Raw genomic sequence first — 14,639 nt, 5'->3', positions numbered from 1 at the left:
TGGAGAGGGACGTCCCGTCCGCCGTCCCCCGTCCCCCGTCCCGTCCCCGTGGCCTCACCTACTCCCCTTTCGCTGTCATCCCACCCCCTCCTTCTCTGCACTTTCGTTCGTTCGTTCGCTTGCTTCAGGTCACCGTACGCTTGCAGAGACCATTCCAGTCAATCGAAGATGCACGTCAGCGTGGCGAAACAAGGCTTGGAGATCATCCGACCCAAGAAGTTGTCGGGAAATTTACTAAGGATCCGGACATGCACGCGATCACATCCCATGGACTTTTCTACTCACTCTACTTCAGGGAATTACATTGTGGAAATTCATCTGAAGCAGGACAGGATGCGACATCGGAAAAGGAAAAATCAAATGCGAGGAGCGGTCGTGGATTCTTCGCAACGACCAACATGGATGCAAGAAGTGTACGAAAAAATGTGTATAGGACCTGCTGTGGCATTAATACATCGAATCGAGAAAAAAAAATCCAATTCATTTGAATCCCTAAGATAAACTCAAGCGACTTTCTTTACTTTTTTTCTTATCAAGCACCCTGATTTTTATGCCAAAGACATATTTCCATCTTCTTTTTTCTCCCTCCGAATCTTCATTTAATATTATAATCGGTTCAATATGATTAGCTAGCTCGATACTCGGATGGATTGAGCTCGATCGAGCTTTGATTGATCAAGTTCGAGCCCAACTCAATCACCGCACGTGGGGCCCGCGCAATCTAACCAATGGAGGTGAGTCAACGGAGTCTCGCTGCTTCCCCAAAGGAATGGAACGGACTCGGACGAGCCGAGTTTGCACCCAATTATTTGCTCCCTACTCTACACACCAGCACACGGCAAACCTAATGGTCCGAAATCTATGATTGTAAGGACGGGGATTCGTACTCCTGTGCTGAGGGAGGGATAGCTATTCTAGGACGGGCACCCCACCCACGCCGACAATCCATGTCCAAAAACACGCGAGGCCTTGAGCGATTAGATTCTGAGTTTCTGGAGGGAATCCAGCTCCAAATTAAACCAAACAAAGGGCCAACTTGACAGCATCACGGAGCGAATGTGGGATCTTTGGTTCCTAAGGCGGTTTCCGTGCGCCCCCCAAGGGACGGCGGGGGGGTGGGGGGACAGAGATTTTGCCAAAACAAAAGAAAACCCAAAAATCAATCTCGCCGGAGCAAATGGAAGGAACGCGCGGGCCCAATCTCATCGAAAACACATGGTGCGGTTGGGGGGGAGGGCGTGGCATCCAATCTCATCGTCACTCGTCATGTCACGTCAAGTCCTCCTGCATTTTTCCTTTTTTGTTTTTCTCTTTCAATATATATATATTTTTTGGGGGTTAAAATCGGGTCAGTTTGTACGGCTGCACGGCATTGAAGGGAAAGGACCACAGCAATTATGGCACATCCATCCACGCCTCTCCCCTTGGCCCCCATCATCAACCCCTCCTTAACTCCCTCCTCTTCTTTCCAGATGACTTCTTCAGGAGGCCATTATCTTTATAAAAAAAAACACACAAAAGAAACAGACAAACTAAAAAAAATATGCATTCGATCATTGTCGCCCCGTTTGCGTATCTTAGGCACCGGTCCGGTTTTCCACATGATATGATTGCCGTTCGCGAATTTCATTTCTAATTTCAAGTGGGAGTTTGGAATACTGCGTTGCGTGCCTTCCGGAGATAACTGATGAAAGCAACCATTTCGCCCAGGACTTAGCAGCGCATGATTTCCGTTCCGAACATGACGGGGGAGAATGAGCGGTACATCTCATCATGCCACCGTTTACGTAATTCGCCTAGCGACACACGTATTTGACGAAAATAACGGGGATCCCACTTTTACCAGAACCCCATGATGGTCTCGCGAGACTCGAGGTAACACAAGGGGCATCGAATTCAGCTGACCGAGTGCAGCGACATTGCATCCATCTCTCGTCTTGTCAGCAATGAATTTCGCGACAGAAAAATCAACGGTTGTGCACTCGCGTACGAAATTCCACAGAGATTTGTGTTTCCCTTGCCAGGAAATTTCCCCGAAGGAGCGCCTCGATTCAACCGCCAGTTCGTCAGGTTCTGTCGCTGCGAAGTCCCAAGGATGGAAGGGATGGGACTCGGTCAAGGACATGGAAAGACGTGTTTACCGAATTCTCTTGAATTTTACCGAGTCGGGAGGATATTTTTTTGTACGGTTACGTGACAATTCTCTGCCCGTGGATTGACTTTCAGCCAACCCACCGTACAAAGCATTTTGGACTAACGACACTACCGCATCATTTCTAAGTTTGACCATCCTCTTCTAGATCTGGCTAGAGTTGGAAAATCTAGACGTTTGGAATTGGATTGCCCTCTGCTTTTACTAGCTTTTGAAATTTCTAGCCACTTTATGATTTTTTAAACCAGACTTTTACTTGAAGGCGGGCACCTCGACTCTTTCACGGTATATTTATATTTGACATATTGCTAATTTTAACGTTCCAAAAGCCCCGAAATACGGGTCAACACTCGATGATCGATTTCTACACATTTACGTCCTCATAGTACATGGACGCCAACTTTTTGCGTCACCTTTCTTTAAAACCGAAAAAAAGGGGAAAAAAGGTGCAAGGAGGGGAATTTTGCAATAGGAGAGAAAGGGCACCATCTGTGTGATGCATCTAATCAAACAAACGAGATATTATACAAATGTGACACGCGTTTTTTTCTAGTCGAAGCTTCAAAGTTTAAAACTCAGGGTTGCTTTCATTTCATGTGTGTTACCAAACTCCCTCCAGCTCAGCTATGGGCCATTCTTCTTCTCGAGTCTAGCATTGGAGTTTGACTAGGCTGGAGTTCCACATGCATGTGGGTACGAATTAGGTACGAAGCAGCCATCGATGTGCATCCCGTGGGGTCATTTCCTTGCTAGTATAAGCATATCAGATGCTCTATCGTCAAATTTGAACGCACGACGCACCCACCACCAATAGTAAATGCGGAATTCCCTTTTATTAAAGCACGTACGGAAACTCATAAAGCAAAGCTTGGCCCCATGAACTCTCTCTAATCCACCAGCTTCTTTTTCTTCTATGGATAAGAACATGGGAATTTCCAGTTCATTGGTTCACTCTAGCCATCGCTATCAGGGCAAAAGCAAAACGATGATCATCCCCAAGCAACTAAGTCCCGACGTTTAAACAATCGGACGGGAGCTACATGATTGGACATTTCGATATCATAACGCCGCTTGGCTAATTGAGCCAAGGAAATCGATAATCGAGAAGCTAAATAAAGCTATTCCATGTTCGGTTTTCGTGTAAAATTCCGAGAGGCCCGCTACCAATTGATTCGAAAATGAGAGAATTGTAAGTCGAAATTGCTAGCACGCTTATATCCTGATTGTTGGTCTACTCGCCTCAATATCATACTTTTTTTTCGAAAATTCGAACTGAACTTGCGCGCAACGATTTAAACCTTTGGGATGGAATCTTTAGTGGGGTTAACCTTGTCACGGAGAAATTGTAGAAAGGCGGTGTGAAAACAACAAGATGACAAGGCCAAAAGATAAATGCCAAAAAAAAGGGTACGGAGAACGTGAAAATGGATTTCGAATAAAAACAGGAGGGATGGGACGGGGACGGGGACGGGGACGGGGACGGGGATACCCAACCCCAAGTTGCTCTGATTCCTCCCCACCCCCTCCCCCCCTTCCTCCCCCGGAAAAGAAGAGACACCTTTCGGTCCTTCCCCCCACCACACCCGCTCCCTCCTCGGGAGCGTGCGCCTCACTCGCGGTGATTGACGGCGGCGCGTCGGGGCGGGGGGGGGGACGACACGTAGGAGAGAGAAGAGGAGGAGGGGGGTCGGTGAAGGAAAGGACATTGAAGGGTCACGGAAACTGTACTGGCAACGGCCTTTTGCTTTACTTACGGACATAGATATTCCCCACCCACCTGCCCGACTGCGTTGATTGCGCTGCCGAACGCAGCCCGACGTTTGCCCCCAAAAGCTCTTGTCCCTTTCAAACCGCCTCTCTCTCTCTCCCCCCTATTCATTCTCGACTTTCTCTACCACCTTCTTATTATTATTATTATTATCATCATCTACTATTCTTAGCTCTTTTTCCACGAGTCATTTCACCGATAAAAGAAGATACAAAGCAAGAAAGTAGACCCTCGTTTTTTTTTCTTTTTATAACTTACACATACGGTAAGAAGCTTAAAGCTGTGCTCGGAATGTGACAATGGATACCCGATAGGGATGCGATGCCGACATCAATCGATGCAATTTCCGGTCGATGCTATGCGCATATCCGTTTTATACTTCTTCTCGTAAAGCTCGTGCCCCCCTTTCTTTCTTTCTTTCTTGTTTTTGCTCCCTTCCTCCCCTCCCTTTCCCCCTGTTTGACCTTTCCAATAATGGGTACGATCACATGTATGTAGGGCATCGAAATCCAATTCTCTCTTGCGTGCGCAACCCCATGTTTTGAGTGGGAAAAGTACGTGGAAAGAAAGAGAGGCCGGGGGATATTTTATTATATTGGAGTTGAAGGAGGAGTCGAATATGCTTTTAAAAAAAATGATGGACGGGGGGAAAAAGCGATGCCGGAGGCTACACTCAATTCTGACTGACTGGATTTAGAAAGCATCAGATGTGTTGTTTAATTATCTGCACACATATCACGTGAGGATCGTCTTTTGTTATCGCTAGAAAACGTTTAAAGCTTCGGCCTTTTTTGGCCTATAGACGAAAGAACTAAAAAGCAGGCTTCTGCTTCGTATTTTTTCTTTCGAAAACCTCATTGGAAATCCATTGCTTTGCTCGCAGTGAGATAAGTAATGACCGCATATTGCCAAATAATGACCAAATTAAGCGCTAATTTACGTGTCGGTTGGCGACGCAATCATGCAACCCCCCATAAGTTATGTGCTGATGACCGGAAAGACCTTTCAATCGGCGGATGAGTAATTGCATGCGAGGCGTGTCGATTCTCGAAGGGACCTCGCGGATGGAAAACGGACTAGCGGGACGCGTGATCGTGGAATGGTTCAGATGAACCAATGAAGGTGAACGGGTTGGAGGACGTGATAACGTTAATGAAGCTCGGATGGACCCTGCAGATGGCAATCAAAATACAATGCGCGATCGTCGAGGATTTCTAATAGAGTCCTACACATCGTGCAGCCCTTATATTTCAACAATCTTTTTTTAAAAAAAATAAAAAAGATTCGAGTCTTCTTAAACAACAGCCTATTCAAACCCCTAAATAATGAATAATATTTCTTGTTGATCTCAAAAGGGTTGCCGAAGGGGGAAGTAGTTGGAGCCTTTGGACTGTTGAAGATGTGCGTGAATACTGTGGGATTTGAATAGTCAAATTAAGGGGATTCGTCAGTTATGGCGATTGATACGATAAGGTTACGCCTTTTATCATCTCTTTTTAATTAATTATACCCTCTTCTTTTGTTTTTAAAGGTGGCAATCTTGACATAAGACCAGAATAAGAAGTGGCCCCCCTTCAAAAACATCGTTGTTAATATTACTATTATTATTATTGTTATTATTATTATTATTTAATTGTAGCCCGGTTGTTACTTCATTTTCGGTATTTATGTCATCACAAAATTCAACACTACTCATTGAGCCTGGATTTTTATTTTTTATTTTTATAAAAATAAGGCTCTTCGATCTTTATAGGAAAAGGAGGAAAAGTTTCAATTTTGAGTGTCTTCATTGCGATTCTTCTTGCCTAAAGAGTGCTCTTGCGCACAGCTGACGAGATGGTAAATCTCTCGGGCACAGCCTAAGAGTGTTCTAGGACATGCTAACATGTTAAGGGTGCGTTTGGCAACCGACCAAATAATAACTATATCCTATTATTTTGTTTCTAGAATCAGTTTTGGAACAGAAATCTATTTGGTAAATTTTTTATTTCCAAGCACAAATTTGCAAAAATTTGTTTCCAAAATCAGTTTTGGAAAAGAATCAAGAAGCAAAAAAAAATTACTTCTTGATTCTAGGAACAAGAATCAGAAATAGAAAAGGGATTTTTCTTTCTTCTTCCTAGCCTGTGGCCGGTCACCGGCCGCTGATGACCGGTCACAGGCTAGGGCCGACGAGGACGAGGGCTGGACCCTCGCCAGATCCAGCAAGGGCAACGCTTGCCCAGGTTGCTAGCTGCCCTCGCTAGATCTAGCAAGGGCGGCGGCGAGGGTCCAGCCCTCGCCAGATTCGGCGAGGGCAGCTCGTGGCTTGGGCAAGTGCCGCCCTCACCGGATCTGGTTAGGGCAGCAACGAGGGTCCAGCCGTAGCCAGATCCGGCGAGGGCATCGCGGCCCTCGCCGGCCCTGGCCTGTGGCCTAGCCATGGCCAAGGAAGAAGAAGAAGAAAAATAAAAAGAAAGAAATATTTAAAAATATTATTAAAATAATATTAATAAAAAGAAATTTTGTGCAAAATTACCAAAAGCATTTCTGTTTTTTTTTTTTCTATTCCAAGAATAGAAATTTTGGGCAGTTACCAAACACTTTCAAATGCTTAGAAATTGTTCCTGAGCATGGAATAAAAAAGGAATCATTTCTGAACAGAAATTATTTTCGGGAACAGAATGGTTGACAAACGCATCATAAGTTCATTACATCGATTTACATCTACACATGCCAATTTGATTAACCTGCATAAGACACGGTTTTCATCATATGACGCGAGTTCATTTATGCGAAACCCACGCCTCCGTAACTGCACGTAGGATTCGACCAAGAAAATAAAACATGTGTAGTGCAGACGGGTCGTGCCGATAATTGATTGTCGACCTCACTTGGCAATCGGCTCATAGGATTTTCAAGGAGTTTCGTGGGGTCTCAGGTAGCCGGGGCTATCGATTGAAATAAAAAAGAAGGGGGAATCGATGCAACTTATTATGCGAGAAAACAAAGCGGCAAAGAGAAGCAGAATCGGCAAGGGAAGAGAGAAAGAAGAAGCCGAAGGAGTGCAATTGAAAAAGACAATGAAGAAAAAAGAGAGAGTGTAAAGAAGAGTGGGGAAATGAAAATTAAATGGATATCGCACAAAAAGGGAAGAAAATCAAAACGAGAGAAAAAGAGGAAAGAAATCTTAAAAAATGAAAGGGGGAGGAGGGGGGCTGTGGGTAGTACCACCCAAGTACGCCTTTTACCTGTACCTCCTCCCCCTCCATCACAGTAATCACTGCCTTTTCCATGTTTTATTTTATTTTATTTTTATTTTATATATTTCGTTCGTTATTTAATTCCCTGTTTATTTCCGTTTCTTTATAAAACTCCCCCCACCTCTCTCCTCTCTCTCATCTCTCCATCTTTCTCACACACACACTCTCTCTCTCTATCTCTATCAATCTTTTGGAGTAGCAGTAGTAGGCAGCGGCGGCGGCGGCAGCAGAAGCAGCAGCAGAGAAGATGAAAAAGCTGATCCGGCGGCTGTCCCGAGTGGCCGATTCCTCCCAGTACTCCCTCCTCCGCTCCGACTCCAAGGCCCCCAGTCGCCCCCGCCGTGCCGACTCCTTCAGGGTCGCCGTGTCCTCCGCCGCCAAGCTCCGTCGCTCCTCGTCGTCGTCGGCGGCGGCGGCGGCCGTGCCGGAGGGGTACTTGCCGGTGTACGTCGGGGAGGAGATGGAGAGGTTCGTGGTGAGCGCCGAGATGCTCAACCACCCGGTCTTCATCGGCCTGCTCAACCGATCGGCGCAGGAGTACGGGTACGAGCAGAAGGGCGCCCTCCGCATCCCCTGCCACGTCCTCCTCTTCGAGCAAGTCCTCGAGTCCCTCCGCCTCGGCCACGACTCCCAGGATCTCCTCACCGCTCTCTCCCTCGACGACGCTTGCTCCTAACCACCCCTCCTCCTCTTTTCCTTCTCTTTTCCTTTCCTTTTTTGTTTTTTTTTTTTGGGGGTGGGGGGGGGGGGGGGCTGAGTTTGTGGAGGATATAGATCGATGTAGGTCAGAGGAGAGATCTCGTCATATGCGTATGCAGATCTCGTTTTTCCTTTCTTTGTTTTCCGTCTTCTTTTTGTTGGGGTGGGGTGGGGTTTCTTGTGTGTACATACGCCCGCAGCAATCTTAAGAGGCAAATCTAGAAGAGTAGGCTGATGAAGAGGAGCATTCGTCAATCTCTCTCTCTCTCTCTCTTTTCGCTCAATTTCTTTAGTTTGGCTCCTTGAGTTGGGGTCGATTTGCATGTCCAAAATTCACAAATCTCTGGTGTGAAGCTGCGAATGATCAGCCTCGAAAGGGGGCATGGTTTGGTTAAGAGTGGAGTGTGCTCATCAAAATGCCGACTTCGAAAGCAAAGGTTAAAGATGCTCGCTGTTCATATGCATGCAGGCCACGAATGAATGATTCGCTTTGATTCCTGATCTTCCTATTCACTAGCACCTCCTCCAACCCGTTACTTCGTCACGACCCCTTTCCGCTTTGGAATTCTTGCGTCATTCTAGTGGAAATGCGCCATCTTTGGAGAAATGGAGATCCGGGTACTTGATTATGGCAGGCAATCCGAGAGGAAGGTCTAGTTTTGGGATCGATGTTAATCGAAACGTACGTAGTATCCCCAATTAATGAAGAGATTACATGCAATTTCCGATTAAACGAGTTCCTCCTCTTCTTTCCCTCCCGGAACCATTAACGTCAGCCACCTAATACGGTTAGGTGAGCGGCAGTTGCGAAATCCTGAGTAAAAAGTGGCTCGTTGGAGCAGTTTTTGTGCTGCTGGTGATCCTTTTGACTCTAACCCCCCACCCCCCGGCCCGCGGGGGTTAGGCACTCCGTACGCATCTATCCATGATGATGCTTCTTTCGATTCAATTATGGATATCATTTATATAACCCAACCCGCCCTCTTCATCCTCCTGCTTCTACGATACTCATCGCTCTGAACTTCTCGTTTGGGTTCCTCAAATATATATGGATCCGAGAATCTTAAACGTGCGTTCGCAACTTCATTCCATCGAAAGCTAGTAATTGGATGTTCTTGCGAAAGCAAAGACAACGGCCGGAGGGCTTTCCGCACTTGGGGATGAACAAATTAAAAGTGACAAGCGAAGGGCGAAATCGCTGGGCATTGGAGTGCTAATCGAGCGTTTGGATGCGATTCTCCCAGGAAAGGACGGGTGGAACCTGACAATTTTTTGAGATGATTGAGGGCAGCCACTTCACAAATATGCTAAAAGGATCCGACGAAGGGGCCCCTCCCCCCTCCTCTCTCAATATTAACGACAAAGGGTAATAAAAAACGGACCCTTAATAATCAAAAGGCCATATGATTGTGCCTAGCGTCATATGGACGTCTTTACACGAGGACTGACCCCTCTCCTCGCGTTGAATATCACTAGCGATATTCCTGTACGGTTATCGAATTGACATGGTACCAAAAGAAAAGCATCAACACCAATTCTTGAGCGAAGCACAACACTTACGTGCAAGATGATTAACCACATAAATCTAACGAGGTTAGTGCTATAAATAATGCCACGAAGCTCGGTCGCGACTGATAAATAAACTGTCGAGCCCGTGTTTCTTAATTCCTAAAACAATTTTACTTAAAGACTTGGCCGAAATAATGTCAGCAACCCACTGGCTCCCTCTCTGCGCAGGGAAAGGTTAAACTTCTGCAAGTAGCCTGAGACTTTTGACTTGGAGGTGGGTCATAATGTTTACGCAGCGATGCACCCGTACGGACATCGTGAAATAATGCCTCGCCTTCTGTTTTTCGTCTGCTTCAAAGTCTTCATGCAACGGTGGACCGTGTACCGTACGAATTAATATATTCACACCGCCCATGGACCCCGGCAAAATCTCATACTCCACGAGCGAATCTCGACCAAAAAGAAAAAGAAAGAAGAAAGAAAATAAGCGTTAATACAGTTGAGGGAGGGACTGGGCGTGCTAGCTACGCTTTTGAAGCTACAACTGGCTCACGACGAGTCATCCGAGATCGTACACATTTATAAAGTAAAGTTAATAATAAGGCGTGACATGACATGGACGAGATTATGCAAAAAAATGATATTAGAATCTAATCACGCCAACCAACCGCATTATTTAACCGATTGTTACGGTTGGAGCTAGACTTGGGGGGCGTGCTGGTGCTGCTACCAAAGCATCGAAATGGAGTTTCCCCCTGATTTGCGCAGTCAGCACATGCACATGCCAACTGACGACCACCCTTTTGCAAATACCGCATCGGCTCCGAATCCGAAAACATCAACGTTAAACCTTTAAACTAATGACAGGACACCTGTGCAGCCAACCCATTTTGGAGGATTTAAGGTATTTTTCCTGCTGTCATAGGTATTATTTTGTTGCAAAGAAAATAGCTGGACGGAGAATGCTAATCAAATCAATGGGGTTGTCCGGCCGTACGAAGAGAGGGGGGGAGGCCACATGCGTCCCATCTTTCAGAATCTCAATCATTCTCTCACCAATCTGCTGATTCTGTCCTCACCTCTTTTCTCTTCTCTTCACTGCTTAAATTTCAATGGTTGATTCCCCACGTCTTCTCTCTATCCACGCCACCAAGAAAAAGAAAAAAAAACGTGAGGCATTTTGTACAAGAACACTTGATGAAGTGATAGATTTCTTCTCATTCCTGTATTGGAGTTGGCGAATATTTCGAAGATCCTTATTTCGCATACCAGACATGCCCACGTGAGTTTAGAGAAATCGAAATATGAACCGACGACATGTGACTCCTACGCACGAAATGTCGGGGGTCTCGCTGCCCTGATAGCTGACGGGGGTTCCGCTCCCCGGTGAGCGGAAGGGGGCTCGGGGGCAATGCCCTCGAAATAACATCGGGTTTGCTAACCTGTTTGTTGTGGAATCAAAAGGATTTGGATAGGCTTGGGCTTTGAGCCCATTTTAAGTCCTATATATTGTACTCGTATGAAAGATCATTGTAACGAGTGATTATGGTTGTAAAACCTAAATATCATAGTGGAATCCTTTTGCAGGGCGTAACCCTATTCTGGAGTGAATCTAAGTAAACTCGTGTGTCAATTTTTCTATTATCTGTGTGATTGTTCTGATTTTGTTTAGGATATAACCCATCATTCTGCGGACTATGGTCAGTAAGCAAAGACCCTGAAAAAATAAAAACAACAAACGAAATGCAACTCGAGAAATGGTGGTACAGGGCTCCATAAACAGCTACATATGCAGCAAGGCTATGTAACATTATCCAGGGAACCAGGTAATAACAGCAGTAACTTATAAAATGGATCCTCAGACAAATGGAGAAGAAACAACACTGGTCATACCACCCAATCTTGCACATAGACATTCTGTATATATTAATTATCAGATAGAACAATTTCATATCTTTGAAGATCTACAATTGGCAACGAGGGGCAATCCCGCCATGGCATTTACGGTGTCGACAGCCAGCCCTCAGAAAATAAAGTTCAAGTTCCGCCAAGGGCCTCTATCCACAGGATATGCCTTATTTTGATCTGTCAACAGCAATGTAATGACTAGCGACATTCCATCTACTGTAGACTAACGCTTGCCCTTTCCTAGTTTCTTGGCGCCTTCTGTTGCCATCACAGTTTTCTTTCTTGATATCCACCGACAAAGTTCAGCCATTACGTTTTTCATGTACTTGTGCTTCTCTACTAGTAGAGAGCTTCCAAAGCATCTTCTTTCAGGTCAGCCACTCGTGCGACGTGCCTTGAGCAGCGTACACAAATAGTGATTATCACATTATCAACATACTGTTTCTACAAAATTTATGGGGCGGTCTTCTCTTTTCAATTGGATTATGAAGGTTTAAAAGGAAAAAGGGGGCAGGTTACTGACCGGGTGAAGTAACGGGTATCCAAGCGGGACAGGAAGCCGGCATAGTTGAGGTTGTCATTAACGAACCGCGAGTCCTCATCAGAAACCTGGAATTCTTCCTCTGATACCTCCGGCGGTGGTATTATCTTCTGCTTCTGCTTTCCCATTTCCAACTCAAACCAAAGCAAGGACTTTTTCGAGCGTGGAGCGCCGGATTGGGCCTAATGGGCTTTTTGCTGTTACAATACAAGAAGACAATGCTTCACAAGGTTTCTTCCCAAGTCATGTCGATCGGACCGGTGGTGGTCGAGCAACAGTGGCCGAGAGTATCAAGACAGAGGAGAGAGAGCCACGAACTCAATCGTCACTCGTGGAGCCTGTTTGAGTGAGTCTACTTTCTTGTCCAATTCGAATGGAAAAAACGAAGGTACGCCTCTTTCTTAGAGGGTGAACGAAAACCCGAACCGGACCGGCTTGCGATACGGTGATACCTACGCCACGAAATGAGCAGTTCCGTGTTTGGCCTGTTTCCTCTTTCATTTTCGAGCGGGGCCGCGATTTCGGGCTACCCTTGGTGAAGCCCAAATGACCCCGACCGGCCCAGAAACTAGTGCATAGAGCCATGGACACATTAGAAACTAGTGCTATTCGTCCATGCTTCGCATTGATTTTATATTTCGAAATTTTGTTAAACGTAATGTTTACCAAAACTCACTTTCTACTATTTCACATTCAACTCATACGAAACTATAATAATTTTGGGGATTTAAACCGTAGAAGAAAATATCACGCAAGAAGAATATGAGCCGTTTATGATACGATATTATAGATTTGTTTTGCAATATCAAACATCTTACATGCCTTGTTTTGCGAAAATCGAATTTATAACGAACTAGTTTTCCGGAAGAAGAAGAGACTTCTCTCCATCGCACGATCGGTGTACGTAATAACACGGTTAAATTAGTGTATTTAGATTGGAATTTGTAAGGAATTTTGCTTTTCTTGAACAAGACTTTGGGAGGGAGAAGAAAAATCTGCTGATTAAATTGAATAAGTTTAATGGGAAAGGCAATTTGAGGATGGTGGGCAGCCGTCCTATCAGAGAGGCTAACAAAGCCCTAAATGCAATTGCATTTCACAGAGTCACCACCATCCCATACCACTCCCCCCACCCCCACTCTTTCACTTTCCACGCTCCCCGTCAAAGCCAAAAGCCAAAAGCCAAAGCCAAAGCCAAAGTGCTTCTCCTCAAAACTCACGACACACACACACTTTCTCTCTCTCTAATTTTGCTGCTATATTTGGTGGTGGTGGCGGCCCCCACTCGCAATTAATTAGGGTTTGAACAACATGAATTGGATCCTACGAGTACGATGTGTGAGTGAGTGTGTGGGTCATCATATATAAATGAAGGGGAGGGGAGAGGGGAGAGGCTGCTTTTAATTGCAGTTGAACCACTCCTTAATGGCGATGTTGACCAACCAAAAGCGATTGGACCCCCTCCCCCCGCCCCCTTCGCTAATCTATAAGCCCCACCCTCATTCATTTCCTCATTTAATGTCGGCAATGGCTTCCGAATGTCCAATTTTATTAGCCTCCTCCCCCCCCAGCTTTCATCCTTAAGCTATGCTCATAATAGACGGATTTGACCTGCCAATAGACACGCGACACGTGTTCCTCGTCAACCTGGCTGGTGGTGGGTATAGCCGGTTGGAAGCAGTTCTAGAGCGGCAAGTGATTTCTGGTCTTGCCTCTCGGTGCGGTCCAATTGAAAAACCTTCAATCTAAGCGGACTTATCTTATTGGAGAGACGACGTTGTAATCATCCTCCAAAGGTCGAGTATCCACCGCAGCAGCGGCCTAATTGCTGCCCAAACAGTAATTGTTCGTCTGACAAGGTAAAACCACGACATAACTTTTTCCACTGACAGGAAATCTCCATCAAGCAAGTATGGTAACCTATAATTGTTGGCCTTCCACGCCCATTACGCACAAGCCATCTCTGCTCTCTAGTCTCTTTGAGTTTATTTTTCCTTCACCTATTCACTCAAGTATCGGAGGGTCAATTCGAGTCTCGAACGCCTTAACGTGGCATTTGTGGGTGCAAATGAATCCTCATCGAAAGCATCAGAGTGCGCATGGATACATACATACATGCATTCATTCACATAGAAGTTCTCTACTAGCTCCTTCGGACCAATTTAGTACTACTCGAGTGATATTCAAAAGAAGAGAGAAAGTACAACTCTCTCCGCCTTTGTTTATTCTCTCATCTCTTTGTTTTGGGTTCAGTGCAGCGAGAGAGCGTCGATCGGACGCTACACAAATGTCAGATGTCCGCTCCATGTCGGGACCGCACTGAGGTGGATGAACCAGAGATTCACGAGCTCGACGTAAGTGAAAGAAAAATTGAGAGGTTACCATCAAAGTGGCGCATACGATATGGTGGAGGGTTTTATGTTGTTGACTTTGAAAAACGGGAACCATCGGTAGCTGATCCACCCCCACATTTGGTTGAATCAAAACTATGAATTGTATTTCTTCGACGCGTTGAAACACAACATCATATATCATATGTGCAACCTCGGTGTCCTCGTTATTGCTGTACTAATATCGGGTTAGTTATGAATCAGAGTTAATAAGGAATAAAGAAAAATGGATTCCGTTAACAGGCGACTCTATGTCCAAGACACTCTTGAAACATCCAAATTAAGATAAATTATCGTTTCCGATGCACTGTCTCTGGAGTCGGCCACCACGGCGCACAATGGCGGGTCACTTGTCAATGGCGACCACCGCAACACACAAAAGCAAGGGAGGGGAGAGAGCGTCTCAGATCCTACGCCACCATCGCGATGG

The 14,639-nt window shown here is 45.6% G+C and overlaps 1 long non-coding RNA gene and 1 pseudogene across 1 annotated transcript; both read left to right on the top strand.

The window, feature by feature from the left end:
* Positions 1 to 7,360: 7,360 nt before the first annotated feature.
* On the top strand, positions 7,361 to 8,015 carry LOC115692251 (auxin-responsive protein SAUR72-like; annotated as a pseudogene).
* A 5,538-nt stretch (positions 8,016 to 13,553) lies between these two features.
* Positions 13,554 to 14,320, top strand: LOC130139815 (uncharacterized). The gene is made up of 2 exons (XR_008817882.1): positions 13,554 to 13,678; positions 14,073 to 14,320. It is a non-coding gene; the product is annotated as an uncharacterized LOC130139815 (long non-coding RNA).
* The last annotated feature ends 319 nt before the right edge of the window (positions 14,321 to 14,639 follow it).

The sequence above is a fragment of the Syzygium oleosum genome, unplaced genomic scaffold, assembly GCF_021117445.2.
Source record: "Syzygium oleosum isolate NSW1041296 unplaced genomic scaffold, Sole_v2.1 Sole_v2.13, whole genome shotgun sequence".
Classification (NCBI taxonomy): domain Eukaryota; kingdom Viridiplantae; phylum Streptophyta; class Magnoliopsida; order Myrtales; family Myrtaceae; genus Syzygium; species Syzygium oleosum.
The sequence above is the reverse complement of the archived record's forward strand: the minus strand, read 5'-3'. Positions and strand labels throughout refer to the sequence as shown.